This window comes from Rana temporaria, chromosome 2, assembly GCF_905171775.1.
Source record: "Rana temporaria chromosome 2, aRanTem1.1, whole genome shotgun sequence".
NCBI classification, from domain to species: domain Eukaryota; kingdom Metazoa; phylum Chordata; class Amphibia; order Anura; family Ranidae; genus Rana; species Rana temporaria.
Genome location: NC_053490.1, coordinates 31101429 through 31125074, shown reverse-complemented (window position 1 = coordinate 31125074; position 23646 = coordinate 31101429). Strand labels below are relative to the sequence as shown.

Genomic DNA, 23646 nt, shown 5'->3' with positions numbered 1-23646 from the left:
TCTGTGAAGAAACAGAGCTCTAACCCCGCCTCTCTGCTCGCATTACTCCTCTGGTCTTGGCTTTATCAGCAATGTGACCGCCCCGTGTCTTATCTCCGGGATGATCCATGAAGTGCAGGAGGGAGACTCTCCAGGGATACAGCCACACAGCGCTCCGTCCTCAGTGTCAGGATCTCACATCTCTATTTATACAGATAAAGATATCTAGTGTCTAGTAGCACAATCACTTATAGAACACTCCATTCATCCTCATCAGCAAACATAGGCAGCTGGCTCGTTGGTCTAGGGGTATGATTCTCGCTTAGGGTGCGAGAGGTCCCGGGGTCAAATCCCGGACGAGCCCAATTTTAAATTTTTTTTTTTTTTTTCCCCTAAAATGTTTTTTCTTTTTTAAAAGGTAAGATATAATAGAAAATCATTCCTCCAGTATGAACTATATTGATAATATGATTATGAAGAATAGTACATTTTAATGCCATATAACTAATATGAGAGGGTGGATGTACAAGGTGTGAATGCACAGATGGATATACAGTTGCCACAAAAAGTATGTGAACCCTTTTGGAATGATATGGATTTCTGCACAAATTTATCATAAAATATGATCTGATCTTCATCTAAGTCACAACAATAGACAATCACAGTCTGCCTAAACTAATAACACACAAAGAATTAAATGTTACCATGTTTTTATTGAACACACCATGTAAACATTCACAGTGCAGGTGGAAAAAGTATGTGAACCCTTGTATTTAATAACTGGTTGAATCTCCTTTGGTAGCAATTACTTCAACCAAACGTTTCCTGTAGTTGCAGATCAGACGTGCACAACGGTCAGGAGTAATTCTTGACCATTGCTCTTTACAGAACTGTTTCAGCAATATTCTTGGGATGTCTGGTGTGAATCGCTTTCTTGAGGTCATGCCACAGCATCTCAATCGGGTTGAGGTCAGGACTCTGGCTGGGCCACTCCAGAAGGCGTATTTTCTTCTGTTTAAGCCATTCTGTTGTTGATTTACTTCTATGCTTTGGGTCGTTGTCCTGTTGCAACACCCATCTTCTGTTGAGCTTCAGCTGGTGGACAGATGGCCTTAAGTTCTCCTGCAAAATGTCTTGATAAACTTGGGAATTCATTTTTCCTTCGATGATAGCAATCCGCCCAGGCCCTGACACAGCAAAGCAGCCCCAAACCATGATGCCCCCACCACCATACTTCACAGTTGGGATGAGGTTTTGATGTTGGTGTGCTTTGCCTCTTTTTCTCCACACATAGGGGTAGATTCAGATAGAAGATACGACGGCGTATCTCCAGATACGCCGTCGTATCTCTGAGTCCGGCCGGTCGTATCTATGCGCCTGATTCATAGAATCAATTACGCATAGATTTCCCTAAGATCCGACCGGCGTAAGTGTTTTACACCGTCGTATCTTAGGCTGCATATTTACGCTGGCCGCTAGGTGGCGCTTCCATAGATTTACGCAAGGAATATGCAAATGAGCTAGATACGCCGATTCAGAAACGTACGTCCGTTCGGCGCATTTTTTTTTACGTTGTTTACGTTAGGCTTTTTTCTGCGTATAGTTACCCCTGCTATATGAGGCGTATCCTATGTTAAGTATGGCCGTCGTTCCCGTGTCGAGTTTTGAAAATTTTACGTTGTTTGCGTAAGTCGTTCGCGAATAGGGCGGGACGTAATTTACGTTCACGTCGAAAGCAATGACGATTTGGAGCATGCGCACTGTGATTTTTTCACGAACGGCGCATGCGCCGTTCGTAAAAAAACGTCAAATGCGCGGGGTCACAGTTAATATACATAAAACACACCCACATCATCCACATTTGAATTAGGCGGGCTTACGCCGACACAGATACGTTACGCCGCCGTTACGTTACGGCGCAAGTTGTTTCTGAATACAGAACTTGCGCCCTAAATTACGGCGGCGTAACGTATCTGAGATACGTTACGCCGGGCGGACAGATAGACCATTCTATCTGAATCTACCCCATAGTGTTGTGTGTTTCTTCCAAACAACTCAGCTTTGGTTTCATCTGTCCACAGAATATTTTGCCACTACTGCTGTGGAACATCCAGGTGCTCTTGTGCAAACTGTAAACATGCAGCAATGTTTTTTTGGACAGCAGTGGCTTCCTCTGTGGTATCCTCCCATGAAATCCATTCTTGTTTAGTGTTTTACGTATTGTAGATTCGCTAACAGGGATGTTAGCATATGCCAGAGACTTTTGTAAGTCTTAAGCCTCGTACACACGGTCGGACATCAAACAAACTTTCCCTTGGATTTTTGTCCGAAGGGAGTTGTCCGGTCACACCCATAGCATACATACGCTCTGACTTTTTCGGCAACAAACACGAACGTAGTGACGTTTCAACGTACTGACGAGAGTTTAAAAGAGGAAGTTCAATTCTCCAGCGTCACCCTTTGGGCTCCTTCTGCTAATCGAGAGTTAGTAGAGGTTTCGTCTGTGTGCATTCGCGATTTTCAGTTACGTGCAATTTTGTTCGTTTCTCAACGTCCGTTCATCAAGCAGACATGTTGCGCAATGGGGTTGTGCTAACTTGACCCACAAAATAATATAGAAATGTGTTTGATTCATATAACCAAAATACACTAATCCAAAGTAAAGACATTTGTTTTGACTCCGTCAGTATCACCAGCAAAGCAGCTTTTAGTATTATCACATTATAAAGAAGAAGAGAATGTGCGCTGCTTTTCTTGATTTCAGAACTTGCCGCGTCACGAATGTACTCTTTCAAATACGAACGCTAGTTTTACCAGACAGAACGCTTCTGGCTGGTCTTTGCTTCTGAGCATGCGCGTTTGTACTTTGTACACAAGTCAGATTGCTTGCTGTACACACGGTCGGACTAGGCACCATCGGACTCTTGTTGATGTAAAGTTTGTCTGTTTGCAGACCGAACTTTTTGTCCGATGAAACCCGAAAAAGTTTGTACACACGATCGGACTAATTTGAAAACTTGCTGATTTTGAAGTTTGTTGGCAAAAAGTCTGACCGTGTGTACGGGCCTTTTAGCTGACATTATAGGATCCTTTTCACCTCATTGAGCAGTCTACGCTGTGCTCTTACAGTCATCTTACTACGAGGAGAGGCATAGCCTGATCGCCTGAAGTTCCAGGACATTGATCGGCAGACAGGATTCCTGTAAAGTCCAGCGACCCTGGGCCGACTGGACCCCCCAGACGCCCCCCCAACCTGTGAGGCTGGCTTCCGTCGTAATCACCGTCCACTGGAAGGGAAAGGAACGACTACCTGGACCGAAGAGTCTGGGATCTTAGCCACCAATTCAGAGAGACTCTGACTAGGTGGCTTACCTGAATCTGGCGATCCAGAGACAATGACGATTTGTTCCATTTGGACAGGATCTCCTTCTGCAATACTCGAGTGTGGAACTGGGCATACGGTACTGCCTCGAAGGAGGCTACCATCAGACCTAGGACTCGCATACAAAAACGGAGAGACGACCATTTGCGGGATGCCAACAGCTTCACTGCAGACTGAAGAGTCTGCAATTTTTCTAGAGGAAGAAAGACTCTCTCCTCCGCAGAGTCCAGAATCAACCCCAGGTATTCCAAATGCTGAGTCGGTACCAGGACCGACTTCTGGATGTTTAACACCCACCCAAATTCTCAGAGGGTTTGGCTGGCAATAGTCACATCCACCTCTAATTCTGAGCCAGAAGCTGCTCTCAGAAGAAGATCGTCCAAGTAGCCCACGATGGCAATGCCTCGCTGTCTCAGCAAAGCTAGAATCGGTGCAAGCACCTTGGTGAAAACTATTGGTGCTGACGCTAGGCCAAAGGGAAGAGCCACAAACTGATAGTGGTCTTCTCCTATTGCAAAGCGCAGAAACCTCTGGTGTCCTGGGCAAATTGGGACATGCAAGTATGCGTCCTTGATGTCCAAGGACGCCAGAAAGTCCCCTGGATGGAGCGCAGCCACCACCGATCGAATGGATTCCACGCGGAACTTTCGTACTCTCACAAAGGCATTTAGGGCTCTGAGGTCCAAGATTGGACGGACTCCGTCCTTCTTTGGGACCACAAACAGATTAGAATAAAATCCCTGAAACCTCTCGTCCTGCGGAACTGGTAAAATTACCCAGCAACTCAGGAAGTCTTGCACTGCCCCCAATAGGGCAGACCGACGAGCCGGAAGGAGAGGGAGATTTGAGAGAAATAATCTGTTCGGCGGACAGCAAATAAACTCTATCTTGTACCCCAAAGAGACCACCTCGCAGACCCACTGGTCGGAGAGCAGGGAGGTCTACCGAGCTGTGAACCTGCAAAGCCTTCCCCCCACCCACGAGTCAGGCGGGAGCAAAACTTAATGCAGTGGTGGGTTTGGATGCCGGTTTGTTCGGCTACACACCCAGGGACGTTTCTGTCCCCCTGCTGAGCCTTCGTCAGCCTGGGAGGTTCTACCCACGGGCACTGAACAACAAAAATACAGATTGCGTGGGAAAAGAAGGACCCGGCTTACGGCGTGGCTCCTTCCCCTTGGTGGACTGAGGGAGGAGAGTGCTCTTCTCTCCAGTGACATCCTTAATAATGTCGTCCAGCGAGGTACCAAAAAGTCTCCCCACCTTTGAAGGGTAAATCTACCAGGGCTTTTTTGGATGCTTGGATAGCAGACCAGCATTTCAGCCAAATCAGGCGGCGCAACACTACCGCAGAAACAGAGGCTCTGGATATCAAGGGGGCTGCATCCAGGGTAGCATCACAGACATATACAAGGCCCTGGACCAACTGGTCGGCCAGTCTAACATATTCAGGAGGGAGCTGATGCTCCTCCACAGTCTGGTGCAAAACCTTTGCCCATTCAATTAGTGTCTGAGACACCAAGGTTGCAGTCAAAATAGGCCGCAATGCAGACCCTAGCATGGTAAACATGGTCACTGCCTTGGACCTTCTATCAGTATGGTCCTTGAATGCAGGGGTCCCTTCTATAGGGAGAGTGGTTACCTTGTTTAACCGAGCAACCGGGGGGGTCAACCACCGGAGGAAAAGCCAATTTTTTCAAATGGCTGTCCTCAAAAGGGTAACGGACCGCCAGGCGCTGAGGGACCACAAAGGACTTCTGCGGCCATTCCCATTCCTTATCTATGAACTTATCAAAGAAAGTAATATAAGGAAAAACTTTCACAGCTGCATCTTCCAGCTCTGCATCCTCTGCATCCTCTGACATACTAGAACCGGGTTCCTGAGTTCCAGGCCCGAATCTGAGTCAGAGCATTCCCCAGAAGATGGCGGGGGAGGGGCCGCTTTTTACCCCCCTTACGCCCTTACGCCGCAGCCAGGTTTGCCGCAGCCAGGCCCGAATCTGAGTCAAAGCATTCCCCAGAAGATGGCGGGGGAGGGGCCGCTTTTTACCCCCCTTACGCCCTTACGCCGCTTCAACCCTGGCAACAAATGATTCCAGGACTGTCGACAGTGTATCCATGGGAACCGCAGGTGCAGGGGCACCGTTTGCGGCCTCTGGCAATGTATTGGAAGAAAGGCCAGATACTGACTCCATTATCACCCACTGACAGCCCTCAGGGACTAGGTGAAAAACACTTATGAAGTCCACCCTCCTTGCTGCAGGGGACTCACCACCCAGATGGAGACCGCTCAGCACAGCTGCCCGCCTTTATTGTATACACATCGTGTGTGTGAGGAAAAAACTGTGAGGTAAAAACTGTGAGGTAAAATCCGTGAGGTAAAATCTGTGAGGTAAAATCTGTGAGGTAAAAACTGTGAGGTAAAAACTGTGAGGTAAAAACTGTGAGGTAAAAACTGTGAGCTGTGCTCTGTTCAGAAAGCCAGTGCTAGAGACTTCCCAGGAGACAGACCCCCCCCCTCACAGAAAGCGGACCCCTGCGCCCCACAGGGACCTGGAGCCCCCCCACAGGTACACCCCGGTCGCAGTGGGCCCAGGGCAGGAGGGGAAAGGGCGACAGAGAGCAGGGAAAGGGAGGACAGGAGAACCCTTTAATCCCGGGAATGCCCAGCTGTTCGATCCTGCCGAGGCAGGAGGAGCCGTACTTACCCGTCCTTGCGAGGACATGCTGGCGCGTCCCTGACAGACCCACAACCGATGGTACAGAGTAGCTGTCGGCCCGGTCCACTGTGAGTGAGACAACAAAACAGCCCAGTCATGTGTGGACCCTGGAGCAAAAAGACCACCGGCCACCCCAGGAGTCATGGAGTATGTCGTGGCAGACCCAGCGCTTAGCTAAGGTGTGCTCACGCTTGATGGCCGGACTGGGAAGACTACAAGGATCTATATATCCAGCCTGTCGCCCCGGTCAACAGTTGATAGAAGAATCTTAAAACAAGGGGCTGCATGCTGCAGGGAGGAGGGTTATGTCCAGAAGGGACCGCCCCTGGGCGGGGCCGTTCAACTCTGTTAAAGTAACATGTATTTAAATATCTAACATCATAATATCTGCCTAGTCCTCTCCTATGAACAGGAACTATGGGCCAGATTCACAAATGAGATACGACGGCGTTTCTCCTGATACGCCGTCGTATCTCTGTTTCTATCTATGCGACTGATTCATAGAATCAGTTACGCATAGATATCCCTAAGATCCGACAGGTGTAATAGTTTTACACTGTCGGATCTTAGGATGCAGTACCGCGGCCGCCGCTGGGGGGAGTTTGCGTCGTAAACCAGCGTCGGGTATGCAAATTAGTAGTTACGGCGGATCCACAACGGTTTTTCGCGTTCGCTACGTCGCCGCTAGTCAAGTTTCCTGTCGCAAAGTTAGTCGTTTTTTTTGGTGCCCTAACTATAGTCAGCAAGTGTATTGCTGTCTAAAGTATGGCCGTCGTTCCCGCGTCGAAATTCAAAATTTAACGTCGTTTGCGCAAGCCGTCCGGGAATACGGAAGTACGCTACGCGCGTCGCCGTTCAAAAAATTACGTCACGGCGCGCAAAGCTCGGCGGGAGTTAGGAAATGGAGCATGCGCAGTAGGTCCGGCGCAGGAGCGCGCCTAATTTAAATGGCACACGCCTATTTGAATTGGCCCGCCTTGCGCCGGAGGCCGCGGGCATAGTTTTCATCGCAAGTGCTTGGTGAATCAGGCACTTGCGATGAAAAATTGTGGCGGTGTAACTTATCTAGGTTAAGTTACGCCGCCGCGATTCTACGTGAATCTGGCCCATAACCTATATGTCAAGACTTTGAAGGCTGTGTCCGTCCATGGAGGAGAGAAATACACATTAATGAATACAAAAAAAACTAAACAGTAAAGTTAGCCCATATTGTTTTTTCATCCAAAAGTTTTGATTACCTGTTTTTGTGTATTTAAGATATATATATTTTTTATTTTTAATTATACATGCAAGTGCACTGATTGGAGGCTTGTTGTGTTTAAAATAAATGTTTAAATTCAAGAAATTTTCTGTATGACTTATTACTTAAAGCGGAGTTCCACCCAAAAATTTAACTTCTGCTTTTTGGAATCCTCCCCCCTATGGTGTCACATTTGGCACCTTTCGGGGGGGGGGGGGGGCAGATACCTTTGTAATCCAGGTATTTTCTCCCTCTTCTGGGCATAGATCACCAAGGTGACTGTGGTGACCTACTCCACGTCTGGCGCCTACTCTGTCCCCCCACTGTCTTCTGGGAGATGCACAGGTCCCAGAAGACAGCAGGGACCAGTGAGGATGCGCAGCGCGACTTGCGCAGGCGCAGTAGGGAACCAGGAAGTGAAGCCTTGATTCCCTTACCGAAGGGAGAGATCGGCTTTGGGTCCAATATCGCAGGTGCCCAGGACAGGTAAGTGTCCATATATTAAAACTCAACAGCTGTGGTATTTGTAGCTGCTGACTTTGATATTTTTTTTTTCGCGGAACTCTGCTGCTTTCACACTGGAGCGGGCAGGTGTTGACGGTAAAACAATGCTAGCTTTAGCGCCGTTTTACCGTCGTTCTAGCGGCGCTATTCGGCTGCTAGTGGGGCGCTTACGACGGCGCACATTTGCACTAACGTCGGCGTAACTTGTTATACGTCGGCGTAAGTGCTTTGTGAATCTGGGCCCATGACTTCTACTGGGGAAGACAATATTGAGACTCATCGGTAACAGCAAAAGCAGAGACTCATCTAATCAGCACTGTAGTGTGAGAAAAGACGTTATGAAGCATACAGGTATATAAAGAAAAAAGGGGATGGTGGCGCTGCAAGAAATGGGCTGGATCACCGACTGATAATCCAAAATCCTGTATGCAAACAGGTGTAGGGTAGTCTGGAATAAAGGGTAGGTCCAATTGAATGAATTGCCCTTTTCTGTGCCCCCTATGGGCTATATGAAACCAACAGACTGCCCGTTTATAATGCCAATAGGATTATGCCACATGAACGGCAGTTTAAAAGAAGATATATGTATCACTGTGGATAGGCGTGTCACAGGTGTGAGGTCCAATTCACTATGAAGTGTATGAAGTGTGGGTGTCACTAGTTCAGTGAAGAGAATATAAATACAATTTTAAAATAAGGACTCTGTGCAAGCTGCCTGGTTTATAGTGCTGTGGGTGTCAGGCAAATCAGTAAATAGGCCTATGTTATAGTTATAGGCTCTAGTAGTGGTATGTGCAATTAGATTGAAAAGGCAAAAAAACAAAAGACAAAAAAACTGACGCGTTTCGTCATGTGTAAAGAAAAGTGTAGCGCCAATATAACTCAGCTCCACTTGGGTGGGAACCCAAAAGGAGAGAGATAATGTAAAATTGGAAATGATCCAAATGTGTACTAAACACCGTGAGGTGTGGTGACAATTATGTGTAATTGAGAATTTTATAAAATCCCAAAAAATAAATAAATAAACTTATAAGATGGGAATAAACACCTAAAAGGCAAAAAAGGCAAAAATGTCTGTGAGACAAGTATTCCTGTGTGAATATTAGTGTGAACCCCAGAGGATCAACATACACCTGTTGCCAGTTAAGTCTGGGGTTCACACTAATATTCACACAGGAATACTTGTCTCACAGACATTTTTGCCTTTTAGGTGTTTATTCCCATCTTATAAGTTTATTTATTTATTTTTTGGGATTTTATAAAATTCTCAATTACACATAATTGTCACCACACCTCACGGTGTTTAGTACACATTTGGATCATTTCCAATTTTACATTATCTCTCTCCTTTTGGGTTCCCACCCAAGTGGAGCTGAGTTATATTGGCGCTACACTTTTCTTTACATATTATCTTTACAAATACTTTTTGTGTGTTGGCTGCCCACCTTTTGACTTTTTTTCATTACAAGTTTGCGCAATATTTTCACATACACTGCGTTTCGTCATGTGACTTTTTCAAAGACCTTTGAAAAAGTCACATGACGAAACGCGTCAGTTGACCTACCAGCAAGCCCATACGTACGTCTGCACGGCATCTGGCAGCACGCCAACTCTCTCAGCTGTTCACTGCCAGCCCTCAGCTACACGCCGAAGGAGGATATCACACGGCGACGGCGGCAGTTTTTGAACGCACAGCCAAGCGAGATACAGGCAGCCAACCGTGCGGGCAGTATATTTGCCTCTCATATATATTTTTTTCGTTGTTTTTATTTATTTTTCATTGGTTTTAAACTGTTTTTGCATATTTCTGCGAAGGGCATGCACTGTCCAGGGACCCACAGCAGATTGTTGTATTAAACCCATTTTTATAATAAAATAGTTTTTTGGATACTTCCAAAACTTCAACCTACTACACTATGTGGATTTTTTTCTTTTTTCTACCCCTCTGAGCGATATTATCGCTGGTACTGGATACAGACCTCAGGAAACTCTACACCCAGGGACCATAGGAGATCGCTGTGGACTCCATATAGGAGATTGTGCAACAACCACCGGCAAGGTACCACCACTATCCGCTTTTTGCCCCCTGGGGGGTGACGACTTCTGGTGAGTGGGGACCTATGAGGGGGAGCAGTGGCGGCCCGTCCATAGGGACGCACGGGCGCTGCCCCCCCCCCCCCCTCCCACAGTCACAAAAAAAAAAAAAAAACGGGCCCTTTAAGAACTTTTATTCGGCTAAAATTTCATTTTGACATTTTAGCCGCAGTTCTGGCGGCCGTCTATAGAGGGCGCTGCAGCACCACCCCCTCTCGCAAATAACACACATTCGTGCATAAATGCACAAATGTATGTTATTGTTGGTTGCCAGCGCTGCCTGGTCTATTCAGATAACCGGACGCGGGACGCCGGTTACCCGAATAGCGGCAGCTGGTTGGCTGAGGGGAACTGCCTATCAAAGCCAGCGGCTCTGATAGGCTTTTCTCCGGCTCTCAGCTGTCTATACTCTGAGCGCAGGCAATCTGCGCTCATTGTATAAGACAAACGGCCGTTTCAGCCAATCAGGTTCCTGGATTCTGGTTATCAGGAACCTGATTGGCTGAAGCTTCACCACAGCGGCAGAAGACATCGAGGGAGCACATGGAATCCTCAGGTAAGTGCTTTTTACAGGGAAAGGGGCACAGTGACATCATGGGGCACAGTGGTGACAAAGGGCACAGAGGTGACAATTGGCACAGTGGCATCATGGGGCACAGTGGTGACAAAGGGCACAGAGGTGACAATTGGCACAGTGGCATCATGGGGCACAGTGGTGAGTGACAATGGGCACAGTGGCATCATGGGGCACAGTGGTGACAATGGGCACAGTGGCATCATGGGGCACAGTGGTGACAATTAAAGGGCACAGTGGTGACAATTGGCACAGTGGCAACAGTTGAGGGGCACAGTGGCTGCGTTTGATGGCATGGCACAGTGGTGACAATTGATGGCACAGTGACTGCGTTTGATGGTATGGCACAGTGGTGACAATTGATGGCACAGTGGCTGCGTTTGATGGCATGGCACAGTGGTGACAATTGATGGCACAGTTGCTGTGTTGCATGGCACAGTGGTGACAATTGATGGCACAGTTGCTGTGTTTGATGGCATGGCACAGTGGTGACAATTGATGGCACAGTGGCTGCATTTGGTGGCATGGCACAGTGGCTGCGTTTGATGGCACAGTGGCTGCATGTGATGGGCACAGTGAGGCTGCAATTTTTTTTTTTCGTTTGCGCCCCCCCAAAAATTTTGAGCACCAGCCGCCACTGAGGGGGAGCACCGCAGTCACGAATAACGGAATATAAGCAGATTGACACCTAACAGTCACCAATTAACCTGAGTCATTTTGGAATCACTTTATCTAATTGGACTAGAAACAGTGGTTTTTAAAACAATGTTATAGCATATATTGTCGTTTCCAGATCACTATTTCTGTACTTGTGTTTTAAGTTTTGGGTCCTATTGATAGTCATATTATTTTTTGGATTTTTTGGCAAAATCACCTTTTTTGCACTTTATATATTGGTTTTTGCACAGGACCACGTCCTTCATTGGCTTTGATATTTCATAAGTATTTTCATAGTCACACTGCTTTATATTAAGCCTGCCGGGCAGTCCATTTTTGTGGATTATACCAGGTTGGGAATCTTTTCTGATTTGATTTATGTTTGTTTTTTTTGCCTTTTCAATCTAATTGCACATACCACTACTAGAGCCTATAACTATAACATAGGCCTATTTACTGATTTGCCTGACCCCCACAGCACTATAAACCAGGCAGCTTGCACAGAGTCCTTATTTTTAAATTGTATTTATATTCTCTTCACTGAACTAGTGACACCCACACTTCATAGTGAATTGGACCTCACACCTGTGACACGCCTATCCACAGTGATACATATATCTTCTTTTAAACTGCCGTTCATGTGGCATAATCCTATTGGCATTATAAACGGGCAGTCTGTTGGTTTCATATAGCCCATAGGGGGCACAGAAAAGGGGGATTCATTCAATTGGACCTACCCTTTATTCCAGACTACCCTACACCTGTTTGCATACAGGATTTTGGATTATCAGTCGGTGATCCAGCCCATTTCTTGCAGCGCCACCATCCCCTTTTTTCTTTATATACCTATCACTGATCTCTTTTCTGAGAGCTCCTGGGGAGGCAGCAGCACCACTTCATCCTAAGCGCGGATTTTTTTAAATGTTATGAGGCATACAGCTTCGTATGAACAGAAAGGAAGAATCTGCAAGAACCTTCACTAAAATTCTCCCTAAGAATGGATGACTTGACTTTTTTTTTTCTTTTGGCACAACTGGAGTTGGGCTTTTCCAGTAATAATACATTTTGTTATTCACTTTTTAAGCAATAGACTCTTCTTTGTTTAGATTGGAGCTTAAACAATTCCAGAAAGTATGTAAATTCACCCAATGAGTCAATTAAAGTAGATCTTTCCGTGACTTTACAAATCGACATGAATAAATTCCGGACGTGTCACAATATACAGCAACAGTATTTAAAAGAAAAAAAAAAATACTTTTTTTCATTTAACCACTTCCTTACTGGGCACTTAAACCCCCTTCCTGCCCAGACCAATTTTCAGCTTTCAGCGCTGACGCACTTTGAATGACAATTGCGCGGTCATACAACGCTGTACCCAAATGATATTTTTATCATTTTTTTCCCACAAATAGAGCTTTCTTTTGGTGGTATTTTGCTAAAGAAACTAAAAAACATGGAAAAACATGGAAACTTTTGAAAAAAATAAAATAAAAATATGTTTCATAGTTTGTTATAACATTTTGCAAACAGGTAATTTTTCTCCTTCATTGATATACGCTGATGAGGCTGCACTGGTGGGCACTGATAGGCTGCACTGGTGGGCACTGAGGGGAACAGATAGGGCGTCACTGATGGGGACAGATAAGGCAGCACTGATGGGGACAGATGAGGTGGTACTGATGGGCACAGATGAGGCGTCACTGATGGGGACAGATAAGGCGGCACTGATGGGGACAGATAAGGCGGCACTGATGGGCACAGATGAGGCGGTACTGATGGACACAGATGAGGCGCCACTGATGGGGACAGATGAGGTGGTACTCATGGGCACAGATGAGGCGGTACTGATGGGCACAGATGAGGCGGTACTGATGGGCACAGATAAGGAGGCACTGATGGGCAGTCCTGGGACAAGGCCATTTGGTGCCCAGGGCGAAGATGGCAAACTGCGCCCCCCCCCCATTTGATGGGCACAGTGGCGACAATTGATGGCACAGTGGCTGCGTGTGATGGGCACAGTGACTGCGTGTGATTGTCACAGTGGCTGTGTTTACTGGGCACAGTGGCGACAATTGATGGCACAGTGGCTGCATGTGATGGCACAGTGGCTGCGTTTGATGGGCACAGTGGCTGCGTTTGATGGGCACAGTGGCTGTGTTTGATGGGCACAGTGGCTGCGTGTGATTGGCCCAGTGGCTGCGTTTGATGGACACAGTGGCGACAATTGATGGCACAGTGGCTGCGTTTGATGGGCACAGTGGCGACAATTGATGGTGGCACAGTGGCTGCGTGTGTTGACACAGTGGCTGCGTGTGTTGACACAGTGGCTGCGTGTGTTGGCACAGTGGCTGCGTTTGATGGGCACAGTGGCTGCGTGTGATGGCACAGTGGCTGCGTGTGATGAGCACAGTGGCTGCGTGTGATTGGCACAGTGGCTGCGTTTGCTGGGCACAGTGGCGACAATTGATGGCACAGTGGCTGTGTGTGTTGGCACAGTGGCTGCATGTGATGGCACAGTGGCTGCGTTTGATGGGCACAGTGGCTGCGTGTGATTGGCCCAGTGGCTGCGTTTGATAGACACAGTGGCAACAATTGATGGCACAGTGGCTGCGTTTGATGGGCACAGTGGCGACAATTGATGGTGGCACAGTGGCTGCGTGTGTTGGCACAGTGGCTGCGTGTGTTGGCACAGTGGCTGCGTTTGATGGGCACAGTGGCTGCGTGTGATGGGCCCAGTGGTGACAATTGATGGCACAGTGGCTGCGTTAGATGGGTACAGCGGCTACATGTGATGGCACAGTGGTTGCGTTTGATGGGCACAGTGAGGCTGCAATTAATGTTTTTTATTTTTTTCAGAAAAGGCAAGCGTCGCTCAAAATAACACAAAAACATTTTTTTTAAACTGCCATTTTTTTATTAAAAAAAATTATGGTCACCTCCCACCTCCCCAATACAGTAATTTAAATAATTTTCTTATTTTTTGCTTACTTTTAACTGTTCTGTTGCAGAAGACGCAGTAGCACTAGGTAGGCACTGTAGGCAGGCTCAGCTCCTCGTGACTTGTCCTTGCACACAGCTCCCTGCGCAGTACGAGACGAGTCCTCCCTCTCTCACCTCGCTGTAGCTCGCGATGACGTGACACGCTCGGCTCCCTGCCTTTCCCTTCTATGATTGGTTGGCGTGAGGTCACATGGTCCCGCGATCATGTGACCCACTCGGAGGACACCCGGAGCCGCTATTTGCGGCGTTTTATGTGGAATCCACGCGGCTGGAATGCGCCAACTGATCCTCCATGGGGGGGGGGAGCGAAGAAAGGGAGCCAGGAGCGCACTCGGCAGACAGTCGGCACACAATTTGTTAAGTGCCGCTGCCGCTGCCCATGACACTGATACACACACAACTGGTGCCGCTGCCCATGACACTGATACACACACAACCGGGACAGTCCCGCATTTTGCAGGTCTGTTCCGGGCACATTCATTCCAGGACAATACAGTGTCCCGGAATGAAACTGGCACAGCCACCCCCCCCCCCCAAGCCAAATTAATGCCCGCCTTTACTCACTGACAGTACTTGTCCTGGCAAGGAATGCCTGGAGGAGCACAATCCCCGCCCCCTGCTTGTGATTGGAGAAATCATAAATCCCGCCTCTTGTGTCCAAACACTGTGCTGTGATTTGTTACAGCACAAGCTGATTTTTGGGAAGAGAGGGTGTCCCTGAATGGTAGTTTGGAAATGTGGTCACCCTAATGCCGATACGGCTCACAGCATGGGGTCTTGTGCGTCCTGGTTCACCGTTTCATGACCGATTTCAGACCGAATTTTGGCCTGAATTTGGACCTGAAACGGACCAAAAGACGTACAGGGCTCCTGTGCAAATTCGCACCGGAGCCGCATCGGAGATATGTGAACCGGCTCCATAGAGAGCCATTCACATTCTACTGTTATTACGAATTGGATGTGGAATCCTGCATCCAATTCACAATAGTGTGAACCCAGCCTCAATGTTCTTTATTATATTTTGGAGTGTGGTGAAATCACTTTGTAGTGGTAGCAGTAATCTTTATGCCTTGTACACACGATAGGTTAGTCTGATGAAAACAGTCTGATGGATTTTTCCATCAGTTATCCGATGAAGCTGACTGATGATTAGTCGCGCCTACACACCATCAGTTAAAAAAACGATCGTGTCAGAACGCGGTGATGTAATACACAATGACATGCTGAAGTTCAATACTTCCAATCATGCATCGACTTGATTCGGAGCATGCATGGATTTTTAACTGATGGACGTGCCCAGGGGCGTAACTAGAAATCACAGGGCCCCATAGCAAAATGTTGTATGGGGCCCCCCAGAGCCGCCCTAGTGTCAATGCAGCGTGACCTGTGCCCCATACAGCGTGACCTGTGCCCCATACAGCGTGACCTGTGCCCCATACAGCGTGACTTGTGCCCCATACACCGTGACCTGTGCCCCATACACCGTGACCTGTGCCCCATACACCGTGACCTGTGCCCAATGCAGCGTGACCTGTGCCCCATACACCGTGACCTGTGCCCCATACACCGTGACCTGTGCCCCATACACCGTGACCTGTGCCCAATGCAGCGTGATCTGTGCCCCATACAGCGTGACCTGTGCCCCATACACCGTGACCTGTGCCCAATGCAGCGTGATCTGTGCCCCATACAGCGTGACCTGTGCCCCATACAGCGTGACTTGTGCCCCATACAGCGTGACCTGTGCCCCATACAGCGTGACCTGTGTCTAGGGATAAGCCGAACATACCCGCGTTCGGTTCGCACCAGAACGTTCGAACAGACCGATCGTTTGCGCGAACATTTAGAACCCCATTGACGTCTATGGGACTCGAACGTTCGAATTCAAAAGTGCTAATTTTAAAGCCCAATATTCAAGTTATTGTTGGAAAACGTCTTTGAGAACCCGGGTCTTGCCCCAGGGAACATGTATCAATGGAAAAAAAAGTTTTAAAAACTGTATTTTTTTCTTGAGCAGTGATTTTAATGATGCTTAAAGTGAAAAAAAAAAATCCTTTAAATATCACACCTGCTGGGTGTCTATAGTAGTGGCACGTGTTTAGAAATGTCCCTGCACAACATGAGATTACTATATATATACATACACACAGTATATGTATGTTTTATGTACTACTTTTTTAATGAATAAACTGCAATATTTATTGTGAAGCGCCAGTTTATGAGTTGAGGACACATCTAACATTCACATGCATTAAACAAATAAATATAGCACAGATGCAACAACAAAATAATTTAATCTGTATGCTATACTAACAATAAAACACACCACACTGTGTGATAATGGTTCCCTCGCAGGGAATTTCTAAAACAAGTTGCAACAACTGGGACTCCTTCTTCACTATATTTCTATGCAGGCTCCAATGTGTGGGACCCCTGCTACCCCATGTGTTAATCTGTGCAGAAGAGTAAGTTTGGGATTGCTGAGTGAGTATGCTGGCATGTGGCCCCTCTTCTCAGGCTGCCTGTATTGATTGTGCAAAGTGGGGCCCAGGCCCTGGGCCGCTCACTCCTCAGTGCCCATGAAATGCAGCCTGATTAGTGCCCATCAATGCAGCCTTGCCAGTGCCCATCAAATGCAGCATGATCAGTGCCCCATTATTGCAGCCTTACCAGTGCCCATACAATTCAGCGTGATCAGTGCCCATCAAATGCAGCCTTACCGCCTTACCAGTGCCCATCAAATGCAGCTTGATCAGTGCCCATCAAATGCAGCTTGATCAGTGCCCATCAAATGCAGCTTGATCAGTGCCCATCAATGCAGCCTTGCCAGTGCTCATCAATACAGCCTTGCCAGTGTCCATCAAATGCAACCTGATCAGTGCCCATCAAATACAACCTTACCAGTGTCCATGAAATGCAGCCCGATCAGTGCCCATGAAATGCAGCCCGATCAGTGCCCATGAAATGCAGCTTGATCAGTGCCCATCAAATGCAACCTGATCAGCGCCCATGAAATGCAGCCTTGCCAGTGTCCATCAAATGCAGCCTAGCCAGTGCCCATCAAATGCAGCCTTGCCAGTGCCCACCAAATATGGCCTTACCAGTGCCCATCAATGCAGTCTTACCAGTGCCCATCAATGCAGTCTTGCCAGTGCTCATCAATGCAGCCTTGCCAGTGTCCATCAAATGCAGCCCGATCAGTGTGCAACAATGCAGCCTGATCTGTGTCTAGCAATGAAGCCTGGCATGTGTCTGAATCTGGGATTTGAATATCCCAGCGCGATCCCGTCCTCCCCTCTCTCAGTCCACCTCCTCCTTCTCCAGTGGCCGCTGTAACAAAGTCCCGGCTCCTATAATTTACATCACACTGATTCAATTTGCCAATGGATCAGTGTTCACCCATCACTAGAGCTGGGTCTTTGTAACAGCGGCCGCTGGAGGAGGGGGAATAGGAGGACCGAGGTAGGGGAGGTCGGTGCACCTTGACAATGAGAACGGCATTCCTGCTGTGGAAAAAGTAAAGGAACGTTGTTCCCATGCGTTCCCGCAGGACTTGAGCCCTGGGTGTTCACACCCATGTGATTCAATTCCTGTCCGAATTTGCAGATCGCACTGCGATATGCGAACTGATTTGGGGGTGCCATTAAGTTTTAATTGGCACTCCCAGCAGTTCATATGGGGCAATGTGAACTGCCGACAGGAGACATGCGATGTGGGAACCCCCAGTGGATTTGCAGGGTTCCCGCATTGCAGCAGTATGAACAGGCCTTTAATCCTAATGGCATGGCTGCACACACTAGAAATCACACCCACACTGGAAACTGCTCTGCATTTGCGATTCCTGTGCGGGCTGCGACTCCAGAAATGGTGGAGGGTCCTATAGACCTTTTCTTTGTATTTAGGGAGGCACAGCAGCCCACACAGTATAAATGGGCTGCCATGCCCACTAAGGATGAGCTCCGGCGTGTTCGCATAGAACACGTGCAGAGCCCGCCAGGAAGTCGGCACCCGCGCTGCGCTAATCACAGCCAGGCAGACATTTCCCGATCTCTGCAGCCGAGCATCGGGAAATGTCTGCCTGGCTGTGATTAGCGAAGCGTGGGTGCCGACTTCCTGGCGGGCTCTGCACGTGTTCTATGCGAACACGCCGGAGCTCATCCTTGATGCCCACACAAAATACACCTTGCAGAGTCACATCAGTGTGAACTAAAGGAAAAAATCCCCCCCCCCCCCCCTCTACTGCTTAAGAACCCCCCACCCACAAGCAAAACTCCCCACTGCAAAACACCACCCTCCCTCATATATCCCCACAATATTAACCCCCTGTCTCTGATCACACCTCAAGGCAAAAATATCTCCCTCATTTCTAATGCTAAATAATATCTCCCTTCATTTAACAAACTTCCCACCCAGAACCTAATCCCTGCCAATAACCACCCCCTGTAAACTTCTCTACAAGAAACTTACAGGGGGGGAGGGGGGTCCTTCTCCAAAACCAAACCCACCCCCTTTCCTTAACCTCCCCACCAAAAGAATCTCCCCCAGGCAGGAATTCTCACCCCTCCTTCCTCAACATAGAAAGCCATGCTTCTCCACCTACCTGACCTCATCTTCAGAAATCGGCACGGCACAGAGGCAGGAAATGAAATCTTCTGCATCCCCGGTCTCCCTTCGGCTGTGTCAGAGCTGTGAAGTCTCTAGGAGATCCCTCGGCAGTGTGCTCTCATTGGCAGAGCGTGCCTGGAGCAGTGTGTGTGTAAGCAGCCACGGCTGCTAACGGGAACGACGTTCCTGCCGGGCCCCCCTGATCCTCACTCGGCTGCGGGCCCCATAGCGTCCGTGTGGGTCGCTATGGTGGTAGTTCCGCCACTGGACGTGCCCACAGACGATCGTTTTTTTCTATAGGTTTTTTATCCATCAGATAATTTTAAAACGAGTTCCTATTTTTTTAACCGATGGATAAATAACCGATGGGGCCCACACACGATCTGTTTGGTCTGATGAAAACGGTCCATCAGACCGTTTTCATCAGACTAACCTATCGTGTGTACGCAGCATGGTGGTTGAGAATGCATAGAGGAAGATTTGGAACTAAACGAAAAAAATTCCTGAAATTCTACAATTTCGAAAATTCGACAATCGGCAATTCGAAAATTCGAAAACTTGAAAATTCAGAATTCGAAAATTCTGAAATTCGAAGATCTGAAAATCTGGATTTCCGAATTTCGAAATTTTCGAATTTCCAAAATGTTTTCGTTTAGTTCCGAATTTTTTGTTTTTAAGAGTTTTGACAAATTAGTTCATTGCAAAATTTCCAAATTTTACAATTTACAATTTTTGAATTCCGAATTTTTGAATTTCTGGAATTTTGGATTTCTGACGTACAAATTTCCGAATTTCTGAAACTTCGAAATTCCGAATTTCCGAAATTTGAAATTTTGGAAATTGTAAACTTCGGAAATTTTGGAATGAACTAATTTGTCAAAATTTGTTAAAAAAAACCGAATTCAGAACTAAACAAATTGAACCTGTCTATTTAGCGCAGCATATGTTGTTTTATATTTTAATAGCCAGATTCAGGAAACTTACGACGGGCGTATCAGTAGATACGCCGTCGTAACTCTGAATCTGCGCCGTCGTATATTTAAGTGTATTCTCAAATTGAGATACACTTAAATGTAGCTAAGATATGACTCTCGGCGCCGTCGTATCTTAGCTGTCTATTTACGCCGGCCGCTAGGGGCGTGAACGCTGATTTAGGCCTAGAATGCATAAATCAGCGAGATACGCCTATTCACGAACGTATGTTTACATGGGGCCATGGTTTATTTACATAAAACACGCCCACCTCTTCATAATCTTCTATTGCCCAGGGTCCCCATGAGTTGTCAGTCTGCCCCTGGTCAGGTTACTGCAGGTCAGGCTGGATGGTGTCAGGCTAGGAACAGATAACAGTTCAGGTGTGCTAACTTTTCAAACAGTTCAAGAACAAGCACATACCATGAGCAGGTCTGATGAGCAGGTCAGCTGGGACTTGTAGGTCACCGCTGCAGACGAAGGTGGGAAGAGCAGGTCAGCTGGGCCTTGTAGTTCACCCCTGCAGATGAAGGTGAGTGAGCAGGTCAGCTGGTACTTGTAGTTCACCGCTGCAGGCGAAGGTGGGATGAGCAGGTCAGCTGGGCCTTGTAGTTCACCGCTGCAGATGAATGTTGCTACAGGAGAGTCAGGTAAACCGTAGTCTAGGCAAGCTGGGTCATACACAGGTAGATCAGAGTTCAAACGGTACCGAATCAGAAGCGAACAAACAGGGTCAAACGAGCCGGGTCATACACGAATATACAGAGCAGAAAGTCAGGCTGGATCACCCAGTGGCAAACAAAGGTAACTCTATCACGAGCACTGATTGGATGATGACACAGGTGATTTAAAGGTGAGCAGGCCACTCACTGTTGTTTCCCAGGCAAAGGCTGTGTCAGGTGAGTTGTGCTGGGTCCTGAAGGGATCCTAGTACTGACAGATGGCTCTACAGAGCAGGTCTCTGGTACCCACCCCTGGTTCTTGAAGCTATAGGAGAAGCTTCTGGAGGTTAGTGGGAAGAGGCCAGGGGGTCCTGATCTGCATACTCGAGAGATATCCCCAAGCTCATATAGGTGTGATGGATGGAAAGGTTTCCACATCCTTTTGGCTATATAATGTACAGTACAGGTATATGAGTTTGAAGTAGTCCTTGAGCGCCACAAGAGACAGATGGTAGATTCCATTGATAGAGGTCACATGGCACCAGAACACAAACATGGGTGTGGGCATACCTCCCAACTTTCTGAGATGGGAATGAGGGACACCTATAAGCAAAAGTATGCAGGCATAGGACACACCCCTTGCCACGCCCCCTTAAAGGAGAATTGTACAAAAAAAATAAGATTGGTTAAACCCACAAGTGCTTTTTTTTACCATTACTATTCCTTTATATTGGCTTTTAGAATTTACAAATGCAGCAATTTAGAAATCAGATGAAAGGTTTAGCTCTGGAAAACACTTTTTGATAGATAAAAAGTGCATTTTATATACATCTGTATAGAGACCAAAATGAGGGACAAATGAGGAGAATGAGGGACAGAGGGACATTGCTCCAAATCAGGGACAGTCCCTCAAAATCAGGGACAGTTGGGAGGTATGGGTGTGGGGGTAGTATAGACCCCCTGGATTGATCCCACATAGCTGTTAGTTTAAATTTAATGACTTCAGTAGCAAAAAAAATAAATAATCAGTTTTCCTTATTCTGTTCTGCTTTATTAAATAGTACCTCCTTTACAGGCACTGTGCCTGCAAGCCGGATTTTGTCAATACGGTGACATCATCCGTTGCGCCTTCCAATGAATGGAGTTACAGGGCTTTTGTTCCAGCGAGCACCTGCATGGGTTCTGCACTGAGGGAGAGCATGGCCGGATTATGGGGTCAGCTTTCAGATGTGCAGATTGCAACTTGCAATGAGTTAATAATATGAAATGTTAATAATAAGAGGGGCCTCATTAATCATTGTCACAAATCACCGAATAATAATAAATACAACAGAGTAACTGAGGTCACACACACTGCTGTGATCAGCACAATGAAGAAAGAAAAAAAAACCTAGCATTCCTGGACTGGTTTAACCCTAAACCTACATGACAAAATCAGGCATGTTGAAGGCCCGTCCTCATCCGGGTAATTCATCCGCAAAGTAATGCATAGTTCTTTATTTTTTTTGCTGCTGCTGCAGGCAATGCAGGGACAATTCAGAAAGAATATATTTAAAAAAACGAAGGTTTCGCGTACATTCAGGCTGGGTTTACACCTTTACTTTTTTTGCTTAAAGCGTTTTCCATCAATCGGAAAGCATCCAAAATACATATCAAGGCATGATTGAAATTAAAACTAAATTCTAAAATGAAAAAAACTGTGACCAGCAGTGTTAATTTTGTCGACTAAAACCGACTAAAACATTTTGGGGTAGATTCACATACAAATAGATCGGCGCAGCGTATGTGAGATACGCTACGCCGCTGTAACTTACATTAGGCCGGTTCGAATCCCCAAAGAATTTGTGCCGTAAGTTACGGCGGCGTAGTGTATCTCAAGCGGCGTAACGGCGCGGAATTCAAATCGGCGATTAGGGGGCATGGTTCATTTAAATGAAGCACGTCCCCGCGCCGAATGAACTGCACACGCGCCGTCCCTAAATTTCCCGCCGTGCATTGCGCGAAATGACGTCGCAAGGACGTAATTTTTTAAACTTAGACGTGACTTACGTCCATCCCCATTCACGAACGACTTACGCAAAAAAAAGAAAAAATTCTAATTTCGACGCGGGAATGACGGCCATACTTAACATGGCAAATCTAACTATACGCCGCAAAAAAGCAGCTTTAACTATACGCCGGAAAAAGCCGACTAGAGACGACGTAAGAGAATGCGACGGCCGCACGTACGTTTGTGGATCGTCGGAAATAGCTAATTTGCATACCCGACGCGGAAAACGACGCAAACTCCACCCAGCGGACGCCGAAGTATTGCATCTACGATCCGAAGGCATACGAGGACGTACACCTGACGGATCTAACGCAGATGCCGTCGTATCTTGGTTTGAGGATTCAAACCAAAGATACGACGCAGGTAATTTGAAAGTACCAGTAGATATGCCGGCGTACTCTGTCTGTGGATCTGCCCCTTAATTCGACTAACTTAATACCATTTTAGTCAACTAAAATATGACTAAAACGAAAACAATTGAGAAGACTAAAACTAAAATGACATTTTAGTCAAAAGACGAATGCCGCGTACACACGACCGTTTTTCGGGTTGTAAAAAATGAAATTTTTAATGGTCTAGAAAAAACGAAGTTTTTTTCAACCTGATTGTTAAACCGGCCTTGCCTACACACGATCGTGAAAAAAAAATGCTCTAGCAAAGCGCGGTGACGTACAACGTGTACGACGGCACTATAAAGGGGAAGTTCCATTCGGATGGCGCCACCCTTGGGGCTGCTTTTGCTGATTTCGTGTTAGAAAAAGACGATTTGCGCTTTTCCCTCTGTTACAGCTTGATGAATGTGCGTATAACTGCGGCGGCTGGTCGGCAAGTAGTTAAAGAATTGTTGAGTCAGTTGCACTTATAATACATGATGGACGCTAACATTTACAGTCTCCACTTTACTCCTCCTCTGCACCAACTCCTGCAGACTTTAAAGCCTCGTACACACGCTCGGTTTTCTCGGCAAGAACCAGCAAGAAAACTGCTGGCAGAGCTTTCCTGCCGAGTATACCGAGCGTGTGTACGAGGCTTTCGGGTTTCTCGTCAAGAAAACTGCCCAAGATCTTGACGAGAAAAATAGAGAACCTGATTCTCTATTTTCTCTGCAGTGTTTTCCTGCCGAGAAACCTGAGAGTGTGTATACTTACCCGTCGCCGTGGAAACCCGCGCATGCTCGAAATGACTTTGACGCATGCGCGGTAGCTTCCTA

General features: G+C 47.1%; 1 non-coding gene across 1 annotated transcript; it reads left to right on the top strand.

Annotated features, from left to right (window-relative positions):
• The first annotated feature begins 271 nt into the window (after window positions 1-271).
• On the top strand, window positions 272-343 carry TRNAP-AGG. The gene has a single exon. It is a non-coding gene; the product is annotated as a tRNA-Pro (tRNA).
• Window positions 344-23646: the final 23303 nt, after the last annotated feature.